We start from the raw sequence: 16,203 nt of genomic DNA, 5'->3' as shown, positions 1-16,203 counted from the left end.
TCTCCCTCCCCCTCTTTCCTCTTTGGTAACCATAAATTTGTTTTCTATGTCTGTGAGTCTATTTCTGTTCTGCAGATAAGTTCATTTGTACCATTTTTTTAGAGTCCACATATAAGTGATATCATTATGATATCTGTCTTTCTCTGCCTGGCTTACTTCGCTTAGTATGATAATCTCTAGGTCCTTACTTACGCAAAATAGAGAAAGGGAGAGAAAAGCCCTTGTTGTGGCTAGGGGGGTAGCTCACAGGGTCAAAGGAAAAAGCTATTGATCTAGATCTCTGAAAAGATGATAACAAAGACTCTTCCAGGAATCAAGGTGTTAAAAACTAGGGACAGTCTCTGGGGTCACCACCATCTAGACGTGCTCTAGCTGTTTTTCAGTCCTGGGGTCACTCAGTTCAAGAGTGATACTCCCAGGAGAGAGCACCTGACTGTCTACTTTGGGGCACATACAATTCCTTTCTCCAGGAGAAGATAGAACATCTTGTTTGATAGTTCCACCAAGACTGTATCCAATTGGAGAGGTGTAATTTGCCAAAGTAATATCCAAATACTGTCCACTCAATGTCCACCATCACACCTGAACCTTCAAACTAAGTCACATCCCCTTATTATTCATTCCTATAGCATACAATACTTTTGCAGAGCATTTCTCACAATGGTAAATTACTAAATTTCCGGGCCATCATTGTTTAATATCTGAGTTTCCTATCATCTGTAAACTCCATGAAAAAAAAAATTCAATTCTGTCTAATTCATCACTGTTTTCTCAGCACCTAGTACAACACTTAGCACAAAGGTGCTCAATAAATATTTGTTGAATACGTGAACACTTTTTACCTTTGTTTTGCTATTCATTTTTGTTAATACACACATACACACACACACACACACACACACACATTCTTACTTTAGTTGAACAGTAGACTCCTGTGGGTAGAGTCTATTTCCCCTTACTATTCAAGTAAGTATTTACCAAGAGTGGATGATGTCCAGAAACATCCAATTCAGAAGCAGTTTGATTCAAAAAACATTTATCTGGCACTTAATATATGCAAGATCTATTACCTGTCCTCTGGGGGCTTACTACCCAACACGGGAGGCAGACAAATGCACAAGTCATTATAATACTAGGCGAACACTGGAAATGGATGCAAAAGGGGGTAAAAAATGAGAGAACAGTCAGAAAGCAAGAGAAGGCAAGATTCATTGTAATGTGGGAAAGCAGGAAGCTTGGCCCAAATATTTTTGACCACAAAAAAGGGTGGGCAGCAGACTGGGACACAATAAATGTTTTTGTATAAATTAACCCCTCAATGAGTTCGTTATAAGCAACTTAGAGAACACATCAAGATAGTAAATGGTTATTTGCACCTGGCCTCTTTAACCTAAATGAAATGAAGTGATATTAGTTAACATGTGCTGCTATATAGAGTCCATAGATTTTTCTCTAAAAGGTTCATAACTCATAGGAAAAAATGCACCTCTGAAGGATAAGAAGACCAAGAAGCAAGATGTCCTTTCAGAGGGTAGCATAAAAGCATAGCCATTTTCTTGGGGCAGATCACCTTAAAGAAAGCCTAATAGTAAGCAAGTCTATTTCAATATTTAAACAAGAAGGTAAACTACAAATTCCTAGGCGTGTGTAAGACTGTTCATGTCTTGAGGATTTTGAGGAATGGAAGATTTCTGAACCACCATGGAACATAAAGGCAGAGAAATCAGTATAAAAAAAACAAGTCTTACATAGAAGCAGCAATTCTTCTCCTAAGCACTGACTTTTAGTTAGGACAGATTAAGAATGCAACTTTTTATTAAAGGATGAAAAGTTGGAAGATTCAGCTGTAGAGGGCAGTGCTTGATGAAAGAATCTTCTGGGCGGTGGCCAGAAGGGAATGGCCTGGGAGATGCACATAAGCGCTGGATGAGATGCTCAATAAATAAATCTGTACCCAACTCCTGGCACGGCATGAAGAGGTGGGTTTTATTCCCTCTGTACAATATAAACCCCGCAATAGAGCCAAATCTTGTATTAGTTTTGCCAACAGTAACCTTTCCATGCTGCCATTACCCAGTGGCACAACCAAGTGGAAACAGATCTGTTTGTTTACCCAGTAAGAAATCCACAGAGGCCACGGTAATAAAAGCTGGTACAGGCAAGGGGCAGAATATCCCATACACTCAGAGAAGAAAGTCAAAACTGTCGAATAGACACATTATATATGAAGAGGATGATCACTGCCACTGGCTTCAAGGAGAGTTTGTCTCTTCTACTTAATATGAACACAAACGTACGTTAATTCAATCTGAAAGCATGATTTTATATTTTTCAATATCATGGTATATTTATCGACATCAATTGACACATGTTAACGACGTGGTTTTAGAAGTGCCAATAATTTCTGATAAATATGCATAAGGCATGAAAAAATATATAATTAAAAATATGTGGGGTTACCACAGTAACAACAGCAACAAACACAGAAAGGCGCTCCACTGGTGATCCTGACTACTGTGGCATCTATAAAAGGAAGCAGGTTTCAGTAATCTCAATCAAAATTCTCTAAATATCCTTAATAAAGGTAATAACACATTTCCCCACAAATATGACTTCAAATGTCAATTTAGTCTACTCAAATATTCACAGCATGTTCAATTCTTAGAGGTATTACACTGAAAGATTTTTGAGACTGTAGACTTATTTTTGGTTTATTACTTTTTAAAAAAAATATGAAGGGCTCATTCTTGAAGATTAGAAAATCCTAATTAAACATTGGCTATAAAAATACCCAAAGGTATGAAGATACCATGGACTTCTACTTGCAGCCAAGTTCCAATACCTCACCAACACATAACTAACATATAACTAACGCTTGGAGAGAAGTGCTTTACTTTTGAGGCAGAAAAGAGCTCCTCGCAAGGGCAGAGAAGACACACAGCCTAATTGAATCCACTTTATTTCTGAAGCAGAGATTATTCTCTCCACTTCCAGGCTGAGCTCTGGCTTTTATGGAGAAAGATTAGGGAAGCAGATCTGATCATTCAAAATCCCTGCCTCATCTGATCATTAATATCTGATCCACATTCTCTACAGGGTCACTTCTTAGTGTATCGGAAAGATACATTTGGTATTACATTTATTAAACACCCCCATGTGCAGGCACCTTACTTGCCTTCCTTTCTATAACCTTTAACACCCTACTGGATTGTTATTCTAACTCTCATGTTACAGAAGAGGAAATAGAGGCACAAGAAGTCATACCCCTGTGTGTAGGTCAAGAGCAGTGATTCAAACACTGGTTACAATCCTTCTGCTGTATGCTTCTTCCCCTAGCTTCACGTGATTTCAATGGGACATTTCTTTCTCTCTGAAATTTTGTGTAGCTCACCTGGATGAGGTCACAGAATCATCCTCTGAAAGATCTCTGAGCACTTAATTGGAGGCCAATGCTACATTCCTCATTTTGGCAACAATGTGGTCAAGGTGGAAAGGAATAAGTGCTTGGTCGGAGAGCTAGCAAATTCCATCAGAGACAGCTGTCCACCTTGGAGGGACATCACCCAAAGGCAGCCCACCACCAAGGTATCCGACTGAACCACAAGTTAGAGATGCATTTGCTGTCGCCCACAGACATATGGTTTCATATCACTTCCCACGGCCAAAATTATTTTTAAAATCTCTATGATTTGAAAGACTTGCACACTCCAACGTTTCAAATTTAGAAAAGAGTAAGATACAGAACTGTATCCTTCCTCACCACTTTGCCCACAGGCTCTCCAAGACAAAGATCATGAAGTACTGCCCCATCTAGAACCTGCTTGTCATCTATTTATAAGTCTGAATCCTGCCCTGAATGGACTTGGGAGTAAGCAGTGACTAATATTCCTGAAGAAGGAAGGGGTGTTGTCATCAGGAGGAAAGATGCACAGAATTTTTCTTTGGCCAAGAGAACCCTGAATGCTGATGCTTCCTTAGGAAGAAGCATGGCTAATTCCAAATACCTCAGAATTTTGGTTGTTGGTTTTCTGATATCTGTTGCTAAAAATTAATCAAATTCTTTCTAAAAATGGCAAGTTCATTTTCAACTCTTAATAAAGTGAAGTACGGCTGGTATTTGTTAGGTGTTGGTTACATTCCAGGCACTCAATAGGGCTCTACACGTGAGGCTCTACACCTCATTTCAACCTCAAGACTTTTCTATGAAGTAAGTACCATCAGTAACTCACTTAGAGGCAGGGAAGCTGAGGCTTAAACATGTATCTTGCCCAGCCAGCTGACAGGTAGCAGAGCCAGGCTCAAATGCAACCAGCCTACTCCAGAGCTTGCCCTACTAAATTTTATTGTATGATAAACAAACAAGAATCTTGGAAGGAGAATAAAGGCAGGAGAGAAAAAGATAAATCCACTTCTTGTTCCCTTTGCACATGACTAAGAGACAATTGCTAAAAAATTGCATTTGTGTTTTACATCATGAGCACCAAACTAATGAAAACCTTATGAATGTCATCTGTCATAAATCACTTCATAATCCTCTCTTCTTCCTCACTTTTTGGAGATCACAGTTTTTCTAAATGTTTAGGCTATGACCAACAAACAACTTCTGAAATGCATGACATTGAAGATTAAGATTTCCTGAAGAGTCCTAGGACATGAGGAAGTAAAGAGAATGTCAATGTATAGTGTTGGTTGTGGGCTATTTGAGGGTGGGGCAACCCTGTCTTGTTCATTTTTCCAACCTGGAGTGGTGAACTAGACTAGGTGATTGATCCTGTCTGATGTATTCTCCACTGAGTCCTCAGAGGACAGCTCCTGCCACAAAACAGATACTCACAAATATTTGTTGAGTGGATAAATTCACTTAGTTGAATGTAAAATGCATTAACTGTATAATATAGAAAAGACCCATGCAAGAAATAGGACAAATTATGCATTTCATTTCTATTACACCATGCCGTAATTACATGGTATATAGGTACACCTCCTTTGTTTTGATATGTGAAAGTAGCACAAAAGTAAGAAAGTCGGCTTCAAAACACTTACTGCAAAGAAGAGAAACATAAGAAATGGAGACACATAGAGTTGATGAATATTCCTAGGAAAAGTAATTTCAAAGATCCAATATAGAAATGATCCCAGGATATCATGGTTTTATTTTCATCAGTTGTTATATTTTGAGAGGAAAAGCTGGTTCTTCTAACTCCTATAGACCTGCTCCTGTCCCACTCACCAGGAAAAAATAAAACTAGAATGTTTCTTTGTATGGCTTTGTGACTGTCAGAGAGCTAAGGAAGAAATGTGATGAATTTTGACAGGGAATAATAATAATAACTTTAAAACTCCTTTATTTATTCTTTAGTACCCTCTCTGGAAAAGGGCACATATAGTAAGAATGGCATAAAATGACAAATATAATGGCACTGTAACTTCAAAGAGTACAAAATGTTAAAAATTTGATAACCATTGTAAACTAACCTCATAATTACATTTATATTGAAAATGTCATCACCTTTTACCTATATATTAAATATACGAAATCGATTTTTAAAGTGTTTAAAAACTGATTTCACACATATATTTCTTTCCTCTGACAGGTACAATTGTGCTATTTTGCTTTTACATTGCATGAAGTATTTCATTATATAAGCTAATTTCAAATATTGTTAAACTAAAAGCATTAAATGATTTTTACGTTCACTTGTTAAATGTTCAAATATGGTCACATTAAAGGAAACAATTTTAGCTTTCAGCCATCTATTTGAAAATTTTAAGTCATCTTAAAATTTTTTCCAGGCTGCAAAAGTGTATTACCAAATAAACTGACAAAACATCTCGACAACTAACAGAAACGTGCAATTTTAATGCCTTCTAATCTCACAAATCAATATGAGGTTTTTGTGCTTGTGCATGACCTTCTTCAAATTATCCTCCCATTTTGGCTGAATCAGAACGAGTGTGGGCTATTTGATAAAAAACCCTAAGTGTGTGAAATAAGAGCTCTCGCCTCTTCTGCCAGACTCCTCTTGACAGAAAGATGATAGAAGCATCACATCCCTGAGAGAGTAAATGCAAACTGACAAGAGATGAGCCTTTAGATGTTGAATATAATCTTGAATTGTGCTTGAAGTGTCTTATTATCTTGTCTTTTGATGTCTGAAGGGGTGGCTCATTGTTAGAAAAAGGAAAACCCTCACGTATCTTTGCTATCTTTAAAAATTGTTTGGCCTTTAACAATTGCTCTCCCAACGAATGTCCATTTCTCCTGACAATAAATATGGCAGGTCGTCGGCAAGTGACAAACAATTTACTTTACATGCCACACTTTTATGGGTTTTGAGAGCTCCTGTGGAAGTGTATTTTAAAAAGCCCAGAGAAATTAGCGGTATTACCAATGTTAAGTAGATTGGTGTCTGTGGGCATATACTGATGTGAAGTTACTCGTCATGGTTATTTCCTGCTGCTTCTGGTTTTATATCTCACGGGTCCTAGATTCAAAATTCAAGTTCCTTATTTATCATGGACTAAAAATAGCCAGGGAAAATTAAAAGAGCAACCACGAAGTCTGATAGATTCCAGAATGCACTCATGCCAATTTCCAGGGCACATGGCACTACTCAGAACAGTATACAAACAAAAATCCTTTTCCTAAGTAGGATATGCAGATCAGCATTGAGCTTGCTGAATTTTGCCTTTTATCTCAGACCCTTCAGCACTTTTTAATTTCTGCCATCCTTCTGGGTACGCTTCACCCTTCATATCTACCATTTGTCTTGTGGGTTTAGTTTTAACTTAAAAGTTTAATGATGTTCCCAGTCAATAGGATTCCTTAGCAGCTAAATCACACTCATGCTAGCTTTCTGTCACCGAGCCAGATTTTGTGAAAGCTTTCAAGATCTTTTCTCAGACCTCTGTCACTCTAAGAATGCATAAGAATTCTCAGAAGGACCATAAACTGTTACAGGGTTCAGATTATTGCATCATTATAAAAACATATTGATACACTACAAATGCCAAGATGGGTAGCTACCATCCTAGGCTAGTACAACCATCTCAATGCCATCAGCAATCTCCAATCTGACCAGTTTTTTGTTTTTTTAAGCAGGCAGCTGTAGACATTAATCCCTTTTAAAGCGATACTTAGTTTTAACACTTTTCTGATTGCCTGCAGATTCCTATTGGATTGTTACGGAATTAGTATGAGCGTGGAATATAATAGGAGAAGTAAAGATCCCAAACTAAAGCAAAGAAATAGACCAGTATACCTGAAAATTTGAACAATTCCTTAGGTATCTCTTAAGAATAAAACTTGCCTTAATTTTAGAAGTCAGAATAAGATGAGCCAATCTACACCCAAAACAATGATGTACATTTCTTCCCAAAAGTGTGTGAAAGTTTTCCCTCATAATCAAGATGATCCCTATTCTGAATATTTACCCATGCGTACATAACAGTGCAGTATATAAATATAATTAAATGGAGCCATTAAAATGTTAGCTTTATTTGATATTCCTTTCATGCTTCTCATTTTGAAAACTGGATATTTCCTTTTGGACATATTTCTATTTTGCTAAAAGAAATTAGATATACTAAAGAAAAAAATGCAGGTTTGTAAAAGGGCATTTCACCCCACAGACCACTTCTGCGTCTATACATTTTTTAATACAGGAAAATGTGTTTTTCTATTCGATTTTTTATTTTCTTCTACCTTCAGTTGGTTTTGGCAAAAATTCACTCTGCAATAATAATTTTTCATGCTTTTTAAGTAGCTTCAAATGTTTGCATTTTTAAATCAAATTAATCCTTTAGCTCCTCTTCTACCTTAACAGTGATGTGCGATAACCCCAAACCATTAATTTATCGAAAAAAATCCTGCCATATTGATAGTAAAAGACAAATCACCACATATATGGCCATCAAGAACTGCAAAAGGAGATTAATTACACCACACTATTTTAACAGCAAATGTTTCAAAAATGATTTTTTTAAATCATATCAACCATCCATCCTATCTTGATATGTGTATATGTAAATGTGTATTTAGGCACATGGAATTTTTACAGGAATGTGTAACCAAAATTATGCTTACTAACTCTTGCACCAATGCCTTTTACTTAAAAAAAGAAAAAGAAATGTTTATATTGTAATGTATGCATATCCCACAAGTAGACAAATATTTAAGTTCCCAAAATTTAGCATCTTCTCTAGCATGGGCAAGTTTTGTATGTTTTAAAAATGTATATCTATTCCATATAAATCAAACTGTGCAGAAAACCCCAAATCTCTTTACTGAATTAAACTGCACAGTATCTAAGAAATCCTGTTGTCTCCTCTGCTCAGTGAATAGCAGCCTCAAAGAAGATACTGGAACTTGGATTAAGCCCAACTATGCCTGAAGCAATACTATAATATAACTAGTTGTCCTTTATTGGCAAGCTATTAATTTTATTACGTTTATCTGGAAACTTTTTTTAAATATACATAGGAGAAGTATATTTAAGTGATGTATGGATAGAGTGAACTAAAAGCTTATTATTATAAATTAGACTTCTTTAATTTTATGATAGAGAAAATACATTCATACAACAAATTTAGCAAGACAATTTGAAGTGTCACATGAAGACAGGAGAAAATATGAACATACAGTAGACACACATGTTTTACATGGGTAGTGCTACATTTATTTACTGTGCATTCACAGTGCCTAAGAAAGAAAATACAGGAAAACAAAAATAAAGTATGAAAATGATAAGAAAATGGAAAATGTGCATTGTTATTTTAAAACACTATATTAATACTAATCTTTAAATATGGGTTTCTTGGCTTTCACAAACTTTTATCACAATTTTTTTTTCCTCATTAATAAGATGAAATGAAAATAACATAAGATATTTGGAAAGTACACCAATCTGGAAAATATGATTATTTCACAGCAAAAGAAGAAATGCTCAGAAAACTACAAATACCAAACAATGTCTAGCAGGACAAATACATTCATTAAATTGTTGAATTGCTTCATGTCGGGTATAATTGGTACATGATGAGTGTCCTAAAAATATCTTAATATTCTACCTCATTCTCAGGATAAATTAACAGGTTTTATTTTAATTATTCACCATCTTAAGGAATGCAGGTTTCATTACAGAATCCCATTTTCAAATGGTTTTCAGCACGACAAACCTCTTAAGAATTTAGTATATGTAATGTATTTAGTTATGTAATGATGTTACTTAGTTTCTCTAATTGTAATCTGATCATTTTTCTCATATTTTCAAATAGGTTTGATGGCAGTACAGTCCTCTAATAAAAGGGACGCAGACTGTATTAGTTATGTTGTTCCAGGTAGCTAAGTTTTCAATGAAAATAAAAACCAGTATGTTCTTGCCACTCTAGGACCTTAAAAGCTCTTTGACTAAGAAAAGTTGGAGCATGGATTTTCTTTCAAATCCTCAGATGAAATACAGACATTCATCTAACATCTAGGATTTTTTTTTAAGTATCAGTTAACAATTAAAAAGGAATGTTAGCAGCTAGTTAGCAGCTATGTGCCTTGACTAGGTAGTTTTTCAGAATGATTTCTGAACACTTACCCAAAAAGTTAATTTCCATTTCTCTGAGAATGACAAACTTTCTTCAACCAAAAGCGGTTCAGTGTTATTTTTTCCTGACCTCTGTGTTCGCATTAAAGACAGTCCATGTTTCATAGATCACAATATTGCCACAACATAGAGTGAGATGTCACCAAACTAGTGTGCCCTTGTTTCATATTTGTATGAAATCTGACTATTTTTCAGGTGGACTATCTTTTTTTTATATCAGTTATTTTTTTTTATTGGAGTATAGTTAATTTACAATGTTGTATTAGTTTCAAGTGTATAGCAAAGTGATTCAGTTACATATATATGTACATATATATATTATTTTTCAGATTATTTTCCATTATAGGTTATTACAAGATATTGAGTATAGTTCCCTGTGCTCTACAGTAGGTCCTTGCTGTTTATCTACTTTATATATAGTAGTGTGTATATGTTCATCCCAAGCTCCTAATTTATCTCCCCCCCACCTCCTGCTATCCCCTTTGGTGATCATAAATTTGTTTTCTATGTCTGTGAGTCTATTTCTCTTTTGTAAATAAGTTCACTTGTATCATTTTTTTAGATACATTTTCTTCTGACTTTGAGAAGCAGAAGGTGGGAGTTTACATTTAAAATATTGAGTCAGGTCAACAGGCTTAATAAACACACCTCATCAGAAGCCCCCATATTGCCAAAGCCCAAATACTCCTTTATGAATGAATTTTAATATAAACATTACGTGAAGCTATTCCCAAAGAAAAGCCCAGTGTTGACAGATTTAGAACCTCATTCAGACTCATAGCATAAGGTATATGTGCAACTGTAAAATACCATCTCGAAACAAAGTATGCTCACCTATTTCCTTTTCAAAGAAAAGATACTGTAAATTTAAAAGGGAAAACATTTAAAAAGTAAGACTGAAATGGCTTTAATAAAAGGAAAGCTGAACAAAAACACCAGTGAAGTATAGAACCTAGGAAGACAACAAATGAGAAAATTCCAGAGCCACGTTGGCTGTTAAAGAGAAAACCCATCCACCCATCTGCTGGAGAATGGCAACTGTTACTATGAGCTTTCTCTAGCTACCTCTGCCTTTGGATATTTTTTAAAAATTTATTAACCTGACAGCAGGAAACTTTACACAGATTGCCCCCTGACAGGGTGCCAGTTTGGTATAAACACTTTGCTATCTTTTTCTTTAGCATAAGAAAATCAAGAAGCATGTGAAGTGGAGCCAGGTGCATATTTGGGCAAGCGTGCCGGCGCCTCTGACCGCCCCCGTTCCCAGGGAAGGCCCGGATAATCTGGAGCAGCCTCATGGCAGAACTGCATCTTCTACCCCTCCTCCTTCACATCTACTTTCTTTTTAATGTGTGAATGTCTGATGTATTATTAATCCCCAAACATAAACCAGCAAGGTCGCCAATCAAAGAAAATATCTGCTCTCTCACAAATTATCTGTTTACTGCCTAATAACCAGCAAAGTCCACTGCCAACAGTCACTTAACATCTCATTTTTGAAGTGGGGGAAAATATTTATTTGGTCAATTCTTGAAAAAGAATAATGCTCACTCTATCATTAAATCAGGTAATTGGGAAAGAAGGCAATCTACTTAAGGGCTGAGCCTTGGGAGCTTGAATCCGAAATGCACCTCTATTTATTAATTATGACATAAACTGAGCCGGACGAACTACAAAAACACTATGATGACACGTAACCTTTAAGTTAAAACATCCCAGATGATAAAAAGACTACAATGGGATCATTTTAAGGGATGATGGTACAGAGTAGTGTCATTTCTAATACTTTGTCTTCTTTCAGATTTTTTACAGCACCATTTAACAACAAGGACAACAAAATATAAGCATCCTAGCAATCAAAATGAAAGAAAAAGTGTAAATCTGTATCAGCATTCTGATTCACTAATGTGTTACCAGGTAGTAGCATCCTCAGACACTGCAATACAGAATTTTCTTCTCTATACAGAGGTCTAACCTGAGTACCCCAGGCATGGCAAAGAGATGGAAAAAGAAGGCAGTGAGAAAGTCCCCACTGAATCTTACGTCACGTATTGTGCACTTCCCTCCATCAAAGTGCCCCATAGAAATGAACACAGCTCAATGTAACGAACATGGTGTGAAGTCTGAACATCACTGCCATTTGATAAGAATTTACTTTTATTTCCAAGATTACACATTAATGCTATTTAAAGTGGATTTATTTATCAGTGCAGTATCTCAATGTTTTCTGGGAGTGGGGGACACTAAACTAAATTTGTCTAAACACACACACTGGACTTTTTAAAGAAATACCTTGGTGCAGTAGATTTTCTTAAATGTTAAGAAATGTCTCTAAATGTGCATTTCCCCCTCAGTAGTCAGAGAACAGCACCACAAGGGCTTGTTTGAAGCACCACAAGGGCTTGTATGAAACCATAATTGATTTTTGGCAAATATCTTATCATGCATCTCATTTACTTACACAAATACAGGTTTCTACTGGTTTCTTTCTTTTTTTTTTTTTAAAATAACTGGTTTAGCCTCAAATCTATTACTCGGATTAGTTAGTTGATTTTAAAAGATGCTGTTTTAATGTTTCTCTGACAAAACACACTCTCTTCAGTGAAAAATATAGTATGCATTTTCAACGGCTATAATATTGAAACTTTAAAAGATCCAGAAACATGATTCATATTTTCAGTAAATCTATTTCTCTAGGGAATTTTCCTCATCAACTCCCAGCTAAAACCCTCTTGGGCTTAAGCCCCATTACTGATTACTTGGCCCCAGCATATTTTATCAGAATATTACAAATATGAAGGCATTGAAAGATGTTTAAATAAAGTAATAAAGAGAGTGAGTGATGCTATAATGAAGGCCTCCACTTATGCACAGGCAAGAGGCACGTTCACCACTGAGTGCAGTCCTTATAACACCCAACCAACGACCTCCACGCTGACCTGCAGAGACCACTGCCTCAAGGGGTGACAGACAATTTAGTCCTTTATCCTTTTGTCATTGGAAACGACTCCACTGCCATAAATTCTAATCAAGTCAAACTGAATGGCAATTTAAAAAAAAAAATCTTCTAATACATGTTTCTATGAGAAAGATAACGGAAAGGGAAGAAAAAGAAAAACCCTACAGATACTGCATTTTCTAGCTAAGAAGCACTGACCCAACTTTCAACCCTTTTGCAATAGTTCACAGATAAATGACGTTGAAAATACCCACCCTCACAGGTATCATTGCATGCAATTTCTTTTAACCCAGAGAAACACAGTATCATAAGAGAAAACCAACCACCAATTTTTATTTCAGGCACAAGGTTTATAAACGGTTTTTTGTTTGTTTGTTTATGTCTCAGCTCAAGGCTTTAGAGCTGTGTGCCCAGTTCCCGTGCAGTGTGGTACCACTAAGAAACTAACCCAGCCACCCAAGGTAGTTGGGACTTGAAGAAAAGCAATCATGAGGTTCAACTTGAAACAATAAAAATATTCCCAGGAGGAGGACTGTTAATAAATCATCTTTGGAATTTCAAATATATATGAGAGAAAATATTTAGTGCATGTTTTATACGATCTCACTTCTTCTGCTGAGACTGCATGGGAAAACTTTAGTACAGATATTTTTTCTAGGGATATATATTATTTTTATCCTTTCTGGGGCCATTTTCCTCACCAAGCTGTTGATGCTACCATTTGAATTTTAGCATCCAACTTGACTGAATGTGGAACACTGAATTCTTGATGGGCATAACTAAAACTGAAGTACCACATTGACACGAGTGCTATAAACGTCACTGGAGAAACACAGCAACCTCATCCCTTTGAGACTGTTTGCCAAAGGCCAGTTTTGAGAGTGGTTTCCGATATGTACATCACTCATCACATATTAAATGACCAGCCCTGCATGGTATCACTCATCTGATCACGCAGCTGAAACACAGGGAGACACAGAACCAGATTCTCTGATAATACCTCCCGACGTGCAAGTCTACTCTCCTCCATACTGTTTCCTACGGCTCAGAGCTTTGCATAATACAGTCAGGAACTGAAAAAGGAAGAGTTATTCCACAGGCTTTACAAGAATAAATAATGTACCACTTAATGATATCACAGAGAACGAGCTAACCACACATTTCTCAATGAAATGAGGATTCATCCCTCCTAAGTGTACTTTAGTTTCCATGGCTGTTCAAGTTAAGCAAAACATTACCTCTGATGTAATTACTTTATAAAACACAAGGGCCCTTTTCTGAACTTTCTCTTTAGGCTGGCATATGGCTTCTGGTTTCTTCTGTTATTCTGAGCTGCTCAGAACACTGAAACATTCTGCAGAGTGTGTTTCCCTTTGGATGCTGTAAAGTGCAGAGGTGCAATTTAAGGAGAAGCATAAAAAGGCCCAATGGTTCCTTTTTATTTGTTTATAAACAAATGGAATTTCCTTTGTTTATCCATAGAGGGCATCCGTCTTAGCCTTCCTCCTCTAGTTTTGGGCTGAAGGTGCCATTCTGTGAGAGAAACAGACGTCCTCTGGACTGCTAATTTCAACAAGACACAAAAGGGGGACTACACTCCAAAGAAATCCATTTATACTGAAATTTCGTGTACAATAAAAAATGGAACTCTTCTTGTCTCCTCTCACTGGTAAATGTCTCTCCACAAAAGTAAACAGACCAAGATATACAAAAAAAATTTGTCTTAATCTGCTCCTTTCACTCCAGAAACTCAGTTTTCAAAAATACAATGAATATGCTGTAAGAGTGATGGTTTGAGAGAGTATGTTAGAAAAGCACTGTTTAGAGATAAACCTGGACGCTCTCAGTTATTCGTGAAGAATATAATTCTTCATTACCAAGTGAAGAGTATAATCACAACTATATACGGAAACAAAAAACTTGAACATACGTCAAGTAAAATAATGATCCATTAAATTACCACCCATTAATTGTTGCCAAAGTTGGTAGTAAACTAGTTGCTTTCTAGTAAAATTCTGAGAATTATACTAGAAAGTTTTAGCCAGTTACATAGACTAGAGTTCCTAATGCTAAGTCCCAATAATATTAAAAGGTGAGAGCATAATAGAACCAGTAGCTAAGGAAACCTGAGAGACCAATGAGATAATAAATGGTAAGATTACTGTAAAATGAAATGGACAGAATAAATATTCAGTTAATTTTCCATCGATGAGAATGTCACAATAAAATCACAGCTTACTTTGCAAAAAAGAAAAAAAAAAGCATCCTTCTGGGCTGCTTTCTATTCTATCTTTCTCAAATTGTCTCCAATTTTTTTTCTTAAGTTTTCAAAACTGTTCATCTACTGATTTCTTTTAACCTAACAGGAAACTGGAAAATATTCACATTGTGTTTAAAAAGCACTCTAGAGACCAAATAAAAGTGAATAAACAAGAAATAGTAGATATAAGATGTAGATTTTGCTGGATTCTCTCGCACAAACTCAGAAGGTGAGTATTCCAAAGTAAAGATGAGTACCTTCTAAAACCTGCTAAGATTTCTAAACTACACTATGATTCCCGTAAAGATTCCACTTAAGATATATTTTCAAAGAACTTTTAATTCAAATTTCTTTGACCCGCCCCCAACCTTGGATTTTTTTAAGCTTATTTCTCTACACATGCCAATCAGTAAGAGGTGACATAACAAATCTATGATAATTTTCAACCTTGGAAAATCTAAACAAATGTTGAGAAGCCAAATTAATTATCCTTCTATTGGTTTATTTGAAAAAAAAAACCAACAACAACAAGTTGAGGTTTTAAGTCAAAGTCTACAAAAAGCATTTACTTTTAAAAAATGCAAGCAAAGTTTAGGAACACATAATCCATTATCTTCAGTTATGTTGAATTCACAATTGATTACTTTTTAAAAGTCAGAGTGCTTAGTATTAGTATATTCAACATCAAAGAGGCTGGAGCATGGCTTCTGCCTTCTTGCAATTTACAGTTTTATCTGCCTTCTCTCACTAACCCCTTGAAATGAAATGAGTGTTTTAGGACATAACTCTTCTTACACAGATAAAAACTCAGACTACAACAAAACATTTCTTTAAAGTAAAAATACTAAAACCTTAATGCCTAGGTATGGAAAATTTATGTCAGAAGTGGAATTGCCGCTTTTGCAAGAAAGGGTCATATGAAAAAATTTCTTGAAACTGGCATCTCCTATACTCTTAACTACAAAACAGTATTTTACCAACAGAAAATTTGATACAGAAAGTTTCTCTGCAATACTCCTCTAGTGTTTGACTGAGTATTTAAAATCAGAGGAACACTCCTGTGTTGAAGCTGGCCTAGAGTTGCCAAACTAAGCTGCATTTTTCTATAGTTATTTTTTAAGCTCATGTTTTTAACTGAATTAATGACTTTCTTAATAAAGGAGTCTATGCCATGATGTTGTGTTTCTTTACAGTTCAGGCACTTGACAGCTTTTAACCTGTTCTCTGCCTGATCAATACATATATATCTCTGAGGTATATATATCAGGTTAGTATATATATGTATGAACAGGTTAGTATGTGTTATATATGTGTATAGATAATATATATTTAGTGTCAGAAGTATATAAACACTTGGAAATAATTAAAAGCAAGTGTTTCAGGAACAA

The 16,203-nt window shown here is 35.8% G+C and overlaps 1 protein-coding gene across 1 annotated transcript in view; it reads right to left on the bottom strand.

Annotated features, from left to right (window-relative positions):
* POU6F2 (POU class 6 homeobox 2) overlaps nt 1–16,203 on the bottom strand; it is a gene marked incomplete at both ends in the record, with an annotated part of 451,154 nt that overhangs the window by 344,808 nt on the left and 90,143 nt on the right. The gene's annotated exons all lie outside the window — the stretch shown is intronic.

The sequence above is a fragment of the Grampus griseus genome, assembly GCF_964374135.1.
Source record: "Grampus griseus genome assembly, chromosome: 9".
NCBI classification, from domain to species: Eukaryota; Metazoa; Chordata; class Mammalia; order Artiodactyla; family Delphinidae; genus Grampus; species Grampus griseus.
The sequence above is the reverse complement of the archived record's forward strand: the minus strand, read 5'-3'. Positions and strand labels throughout refer to the sequence as shown.